The sequence below is a fragment of the Tenrec ecaudatus genome, chromosome 6 (genome assembly GCF_050624435.1).
Source record: "Tenrec ecaudatus isolate mTenEca1 chromosome 6, mTenEca1.hap1, whole genome shotgun sequence".
Classification (NCBI taxonomy): Eukaryota; Metazoa; Chordata; class Mammalia; order Afrosoricida; family Tenrecidae; genus Tenrec; species Tenrec ecaudatus.
In genome coordinates this window covers 14,299,278-14,307,605 of record NC_134535.1, presented here as the reverse complement: position 1 = coordinate 14,307,605, position 8,328 = coordinate 14,299,278, and the positions used below count along the sequence as shown (strand labels likewise).

General features: G+C 42.0%; 1 pseudogene; it reads left to right on the top strand.

The window, feature by feature from the left end:
* Nucleotides 1-2,680: 2,680 nt before the first annotated feature.
* LOC142450663 (small ubiquitin-related modifier 1-like) lies at nucleotides 2,681-7,366 on the top strand (annotated as a pseudogene).
* The last annotated feature ends 962 nt before the right edge of the window (nucleotides 7,367-8,328 follow it).

The window sequence follows — 8,328 nt, the reverse complement described above, 5'->3', positions numbered from 1 at the left end:
CTAGGTGAGTAGTGGACAGCCTGTTCCCCAGTCAGCCCCTGGTCTCATTCTGGCTGCTGGCATTGAGCGTCTCCGTGGTCTCTTTTCACAGATGGAGCGCATTGGACTCCTGTGTATTTTGACTGCCGACCTCCATGTGTACCTTCACCATTTGTGTTGTTGGAAAAAGGTGTTTGCAATAAGCAAGTGGAAGGTCTTGCAAAATCCTATCGTTCCCTCTTTAGGTCGTTTCTATCACCAAGAACAGGCTTTCCAACACATGTTACATCCTTGTTGTTTCTAACTTTTGCATTCTAGTGACTAATAATTATCAATAGATCCTGGTTGCATGTTTGATCAATTTCAAACTGACGAAGTTGGTAGAATTCTTCAATTTCTGCATCATTAACTTTGGTGGTGAGTCTGTACATCTAAACAGTAGTCATATTTACTGAACTTCCTAAAGGTGTATAGAGATTATCCTATCACAGACAGCATTGCAATTCAGGATCGATCTCAAAATGTTCTAATGTGACAAGATTCCTCTTGATTTTCTCATTCTGTTCATGATGAAGTGTACGATGGTCGGATTCCAAATGGCCAGTACCAGTCTATTTCAGCTCGCAAGTGCTTAGGATTTCGATCTTTATGTTCTGTTTATGTTTCGATCTTTATGTTCTGTTTATGCTTAGGATTTCGATCTTTATGTTCTGTTTATGTTCCGACCTTTATGTTATCCAGCTGCAAATATCTGTTAATAATCCGTAGACGTGATTGGTCTTGCAAAATCCTACCATGCGATCTCCCGCTTTGTGTCTATGGCCAAGCCTGTGTTTTCCATTGGGATAGCGCTGACGCGTGCCCAGGGCCACTCAAGCATGCACACTCTTGGGTGATGGCTAGAAAGGTGTCGTTCTTCCTTTGCTGTCCACACCTTCCTTGGGAGCAAAGTATGTCCAGCACACACCCACCCCCCAGTCAGAGGCCGTGACACTCCCTCCTGCATAGCACTGCTGCATCTGATGTCAAAGGCATTCCTCCCGGGATGGAATGCTGAGTGCTTCCCAGCCCTACATCTAGAGGCACGTGCACTCCGTTTGCTCAGACCAGCAGACCGTGCAGTGCTGGACAAATGGCTTGCCGCCAACCGTCCCCGGGTGGGAAGGATTCCTTAAAGAACCAGTAATACTGCCCCTCGCTGCCCTCTGGGCCCCAAAGAAGAGGAGAACAGGAGGCCTAAGTCCAGCCCTCCTCAGAGCAGGCATGGACTCCTTCCAGATTCGGTGCCGGGACGCTGCACACCTCTCATGGTGGCAGGAGCTCCCTCAGGGACTGGAGGCTCACTCCTCACCCCCTGTGACATCCTGGGGTGACAGAAGGCACAGACCCTCACTGAGTGTCCTGCCCCTCAGCTTTCCCTTTTATGTCACGTGCCCCACTCCCAGTGTCCTCCTGGCTTTGTTTTCCCTCAGTTTCTTTTCCACCCTCACAGACTTTCTTCCACTTTCTCTTAGGTTATTCTTAACGTTTCTTTCTCTTATCTTTTAATTATGAATTTCATTTTCTTTCTATTTTCTGCTTGTTTCCCCATTTTTATTATTGCTGTTTTTCCCCCTTGTCTTACCCCTCTCCCCCCGTCCCACTTTGCGGGAGAAAGTATTGCGCCCACAAAGCACAGCTCTATGTTAATCTCCTACAGTCCTACTGGGTGAGGGACACTATCCACTCCTGTGCCACTCAGTTAGCAATAGACCAACAGCAGCCAAAATCACCCTCAACTTCACTGCATAAACAATGGACAGAGGACTGCACGCACACTCCCATTCTCGATCAGACCCACCAGAACACAGGTGGTGATTGCAAGAAAACGCACCAACTTGTAAGTACCAATTAAATACAAATATAGCACCACTACATTAGCTTAGAAAAACAAAAAAACCTTACAATTTCAGTTCACAAGAAGAAACAAGGCCGGATGATTTAAACAAGTAACCAAAATAAAGAACCAGCAAATCTTCTGATGAAGAAAGGACATTGGGATTACCCAGTAAGGAATTTAAAATAATTATATTTTAGTACCTTCAGTGAATTGAGAGAAAAATCCTGAAAGATACAAATGAGATTAAGCAGAACAGAAAAAACAACCATGACAACTTTAAAAGAATTCAGGAATACACCACAAGAACACACTGACAAGTTAAATTTTTAACTGTACAGATATAGGAAGTAGAAATCCAGAAGAGTGATATTAAGATTTCAGAAATAGATAATGCCCTGAAAGGATGCAGGATTGGAATTAAATTAATGGGTGACCGAATTATTGAAATGGATGAGAGTCTTCTCAATGCTAGTCTACTAGAGCAAATAATTTAAAAAGTGAAAAAAAAACAAACAGGGAATGATGAAAGCCCAAGAATTACATGTAAAATTACCAAGAGAAATAATTTATTTTTTATTGGAATAACAGAACAAAAATAGTCAAAAACAAAGAAGAAAAAAAGAAGAGGAAGAGGGGAAGAGGAGGAGGAGAAGGAGGAGAGAAAAGGAAACAAGAAAAACAAACAAAATACTGAAACAGAAAATTGTCAAGCATCAGTGTTGTGCTGTGGGGAAGATAGCCGGGTTTGTAAGCCCCAGATCCAAATTCTGCCTGGCCAAGGTCATGGCAGTGTGGAGACCCCAGGGGAAAAGTACCATCACCATGTGTGACCAGGAGGCAAAACCTTCAACTGAAGACTTGAGGGATAAGAAAGAAGGAGAATACATCAAACTCAAAGCCATTGGACAGGATAGCAGTGAGACCCACTGCAAGGTGAAACGACGCCACATCACAAGACCCTCAGAGAATCACGCTGTCAAAGACAGGGAGTTCCAATGGATGCACTCGGGGTTCTCTTTGAGGGCCAGAGAATTGCTGATAATCACACTCCAAAAGAATCGGGAACAGAAGAAGAAGATGTGATTGAAGTTTATCAGGAACAAACGGGATCATTCAATAGTTTAGAGATTCTTTTAAATTTATTTCTTTTGCCTTACTCCTTTTTTATTAAAAAAATTAGTTCTTTTGTAATGTATTCAAAATAAAATAGAAAACTGGGGCCTCTCTGGGATTTCAATTCCTGGTGCTCATTGTTCATTAGTGTGGTTCTCATTGTGCTGAATTTTGGTCATCAAGCCTCATCCCCCTGTATAATGTCCTCCTCTTCTTAGAAATTACATACGTGCACAGAGTCCAGGTCTGTGCATCTGCAGGCTGGTGGGGTAAATAAGACTGACCATTGCACATGTTCACAATGACTTTCAATTGGCCCTGAAGTTCTAGCATTTGATTACTTTCCTCCTGGACTGTGACTTTCAGTGGGAGATGGATGTTTTTCAGAGAACTGAACTGTGGGAAAATGACCTTTCCTTAACTTGTGAAGCTACTCTGAAGATCTGAGAGTCTGGGAAAAATGAAGAAAATATCCCGTTGGAGTCATGGTGAGAATAATGACTAGCTTCATTGCAGAGATCAAGCATTTTAAGGTGAAGATTAAAATCTTATTGGAAGATCCCCAAACACTCTAAATTTCATTGCCCATTAATAAAGCTGTTCAGGCAGAAGTATATTCAACAGGGAAAAATTGTCAAAGAGTTGTTGAAAGACAACATCCCCACAATTATGAAAGATGAGAAGATATACATTAAGAAGGCTGACTACACTCCAAGCAAGGAAGGCTGAAAAAGAAAATCATCAAGACATAGCAAAATCAAACTTTTCAGAAACAGAAACAAGGGGGGGGGGGGTCAGAAATCATTAAAGCAACTTAGGGCAAATAAAAATTTACCTACAAAGGAAAACTCAGCGATGATTTAAGACTAAGCTCTAATTTATCAGCAGCAACCAAGCAGGTAAGAAGGCAATGGGATGACATATATAAAAATCTTAAGGAAAAGGAATAAAATAAGGCCAACGGAGAATCCTATACCTAGCAAAACTTTCTCTCAAATATGATCATGAAATCAGGAAATCTCCAACTAAAAATGAATCAAAGAAACTTGTACAACTCAAACCAACCTTATAAGAAATACTTCGGTGATTTCTTTGGATAGAGAACCAACAACAGTAGACAACAACTTGAGATAACACACATGACAATGCCACCCAGAAGCCAATCCACATATAGAAGCATCAGAGCAAACACTAAAATTGACTAAAGCTCAAAGGATGACTTTTAAAATTAAGCTAATGATAATAAAAAAAGAGTGGCTTATAATGATAAAATAGACTTTAAGGTAAAGATAAACATGAAAGACATTATATAACAATGGAATAATAAATTGTGCAGAGGGACATAGCCATAATCAATATCTATGCACCCAATAAAAGAACCCCAAAATATATCAATCAAACTATAACAGAGTTGAGTACAGAAATAGTCAACCAATGGTAGCATGGGATTTTAATACGCTCCTTCTGATGAAGGATAGAACAACTAGAAAAAATTAAACAAACTTATAGAGGAGCTTAACAACACAGTCATGCTCATTTGATTTCATAGTCTTGCAGGATGCCCCACCCAGCAACACAATCTGCGTTATTTTTAGTGGACATGGAACATTTTCTAGAATAGACCAAACGATAGGCCACAAAACAAGCTTCAATTAATTTAAAATCTTCAAAATACTACAAAATATCTTTTCAGATACAAGGCTATCAAATTAGCTTCAACAATAGGAAGATCAAGGAAAATTATGTACTTGGAAATTGAAAAACACCCTGATTAGGAAACTATTGGAAATAGAAGAAAAATAATTGAATCTAATGAGAATGGAAACATAATGTACCAAAACATTTGTGATTCATAGACCAATTTATAACAATAAATTGTATGCATCAGAAAAGAAGAAAGAACCCTGACCAACATTTTAGCCTAACATTCCCAACAGTTAGAGAAAGGAAAGCAAAAAGGCTTACGGTGACTAGAGGAAAATAAATAATAAATGTTTCAACAGAAATAAGGAACCAGGAAAACAATGTAAAGCATGAACAAGACAAGAAGGTGGTTCTTCAAAAGGTAAATTCAATAAACCAGACACTGACAAATATAACCAAGGAAAAGAAGTGGTAAATGCAAGAACATGACTAAGATATGACATGAGTAACATCACAACAGCATCAGCTGAAATAAAATGTATGACAATAGAATGCTACCGAGAACTCTACCTCAGGCAATCTAAAAGCCTGGGAAAATGACAACAATTTCTAGAAACATATTCCATAATTAACATGGACTGAAGTCACACAATTTAACAAGCCCATAACAAAAGAAGAAATTGGACAGTTGTTTTAAAACACAGCAAAAAAGAGTCTGGGTCCGAAAGGGGGAACTGATTACAAAGATCCACATGTGACCTCCTCCCTGGGAGAGGGACAACAGAGAAGGGGGGGAGGGGAGACTCCGGATAGGGCAAGATATGACAAAATAACGATGTATAAATTACCAAGGGCCCATGAGGGAGGGGGGAAAGGGGAGGGAGGGGGAAAAAAAGAGGACCTGATGCAAGGGGCTTAAGTGGAGAGCAAATGCTTTGAGAATGATTGGGGCAGGGAATGTATGGATGTGCTTTATACAATTGATGTATGTATATGTATGGATTGTGATAAGAGTTGTATGAGCCCCTAATAAAATGTTTTAAAAAAATTAAAAGCAAACAAACAGAAAAAAAAAAAGGCTTCACAGATGGATTCTACCAGACGTCCAGGGGAAGATCTGACCCTAGTTCTTTCAGACTACTCCCAAAGATAGATAAGGATGGAATATCACAGAATACCAAAAAGGGTTTCATGAAGTAAACATTACCCAGATACCAATATGCAAAGATGTCACTAAATAACAAAATTATCAACCAGTATCCTCCATGAACATAATTGCAAAAATTCTCAACAAAACCCGATTCAATCGATTCCAACAACATAGCAGCAGCTAATACATCATGGCCGACTGGGATTCTTACCAGGCATTCAAGGATGATTCAACATTAGAAAACAAATCAACATAATCCACCCCATAAATAAAGCAAAGGTAAAGAACCAAACGATCCTATTGATCAACGCGGAAAAGGCATTTGACAAAATGCAACATCTATTCCTGATAATGATGCTAAACAGACACAGAATGGAAATTTCTCCACACGGGAAATTTCTCCACACAGCAAAGGGCATCTGTACAAAAGCAATGGAGCCGAACTGAAAACATCCCACTTGCGAATGGGAACAAGACAGGAGGTCTGGGATCGCCACCCCGAGTCAATATTGATGTGCACGTCTTAGCAGAGGGATTCCACAGAAGGGAAGTGAGAGGTATGCAAACAGTGAAATACTTGGGAAAAGCCTCTCTGTTGACTAATGATCTGGTCCCAAACAGAGAAAATCCAAAGACGGAGCGAGACAATGCTGGGACTAATAGAAAGATTCAGCAAAGCAGAGAGTAAAACAAGCTTTAAACCCACTCAGATCCCTTTACATTACCAAAGGGGACTGACTACGGAGAGGAAATCAGAAAAAAAACATTTACCATAACCACCCCATTAGATGGAATAGTTAGGAATAAATCTAACCAGAGAGACAAGGGACTTGTTCAAAGAAAACTACAAAGTGTGACGACAAGAGAACAGAGAGACACGGACAGATAGAAGGGCACCATGCTCAAGATGGGAAGCTTTAAGATTGTGAACATGTTCATTTTCTTCAAAGACATCTGCAGATAGACTGTAATTCCAATCCAGATTCTAACACCATGCTTGAAAGAGATGTAAAAATGAATGCCCACTTTTATATGGAAAGAAAAGACACTTTAGCAAAGTGCTAGTGGAAAAATTAACAAAGTAGGAGGCTTCGAACATCCTGATGTCAAGGGAGATTTTAACCGATCCCCACTGCTGACCAGGGCTGCGGGGGAGGGAGAGGGTGGACTAATCTGGGTTCAAATCCACTCATGCCACACTCTAGCTGTAAGACTGGGGCTCAATACCTAGCCCCCCCCCCCGGCATTTAATTTTTCTCCCCCTTCCTCTGTAACAAGACGGTGATAGCCTTTTCCTTAAGGACGGTTATGAGGACAAAAAATGAGGGTCCAGTGGGTCATAGACTCTTCTCTTACCCTGTCCCAACTTCCGAAGGAATTGTTCTCTGCAAATTGAGTAAGATCCCGCTGGTCTTCACTGTGTCGTCCCAGTTGGTCGTGCAGGGCCCACAGACTGTGCAGACACCAGAAATGGCTTCTGTCCCCTTTGTCTCTGAGCAATCACAGGAAACCCAAAGGGAAACAGAAACAACAACCTTACAGCAGGAAACACATTCACATCACCCACCTCAGGCCAGTCCCACTGCTTGGCAGATCTCTGAGGGAGCGGCCCAGACTTGACATCCCAGGTCCTTCCACACTGAGACTGTCTTGCCTCCCTTTCTGGCAGAGTTAGGTGCAGGGGCGGGGCGTGTCTTCAAGAAGGAGCAGTGCTTCAGAGCCAGGCCCCGCCTTGCCAGGGGGTCTAGCTGTGGGACAAGGGGCCATGCATCCTGCCCCACCCCCCAGTGCTGCTCCCTCTTCACCCCTGTCACCAGTTCTTGGAACCACTGAGCACACCGTGGTGCTCCGTGCACCTGTGGGATGACTGTCGGCGAATGCCACATCTCTGAGGGCCCACACATTGACAACACAGGTGCTTGTGCTTCTGTTGCAGTGAGCTACTGTGGAGTGTGTTCTCGTTCACGGTGACCCCATGTGTGCAGAGTAGATCTGGTCTTCACAGCGATTTTAAGGCTGTGATGGTTCAGCACTAGATCACCAGGCCCGTCTTCTGAGGATCTTCCCTGTGGTTTTAGCTACCAACCCGTCACCTAGTAGTCAGTCACTAAACCATCTACCCACCCAGGGCCTCCTACAGCCTGGAAAATCATGCCAATTCTTCAAGGGCCAACCTGGTATCAGGTCCTCAGAGAAGCCCTCCAGCAACCTTCCACCGCCTCTGTGCGGAGTGGACAGTGGTTCTGTGCGGAGTGGACACTTCAAGGGTGGCTGCATGGACTGTGTCCTCCTCTCACCCTTTGGAATCACGTTTCTCTCCAGGCTAGTTCATTTCTTTCCTTTTTCCATACAGGACTTAGTTTATTTGAGAGTTTGCTAATGTAAAATATGTATGTAAGTCAGGAATGATGCTGGCAGACAGCTTGACTGTATTAATACTAGCTTGTAGTCATTTACATGTATATATGTCTTTCTCTGTGTATACACCTAGATCTATATAGATTCCTTCCCCTTAACCCAAGTTAATACATATTTATGCATATTTCATGTTGACCCATCCTAG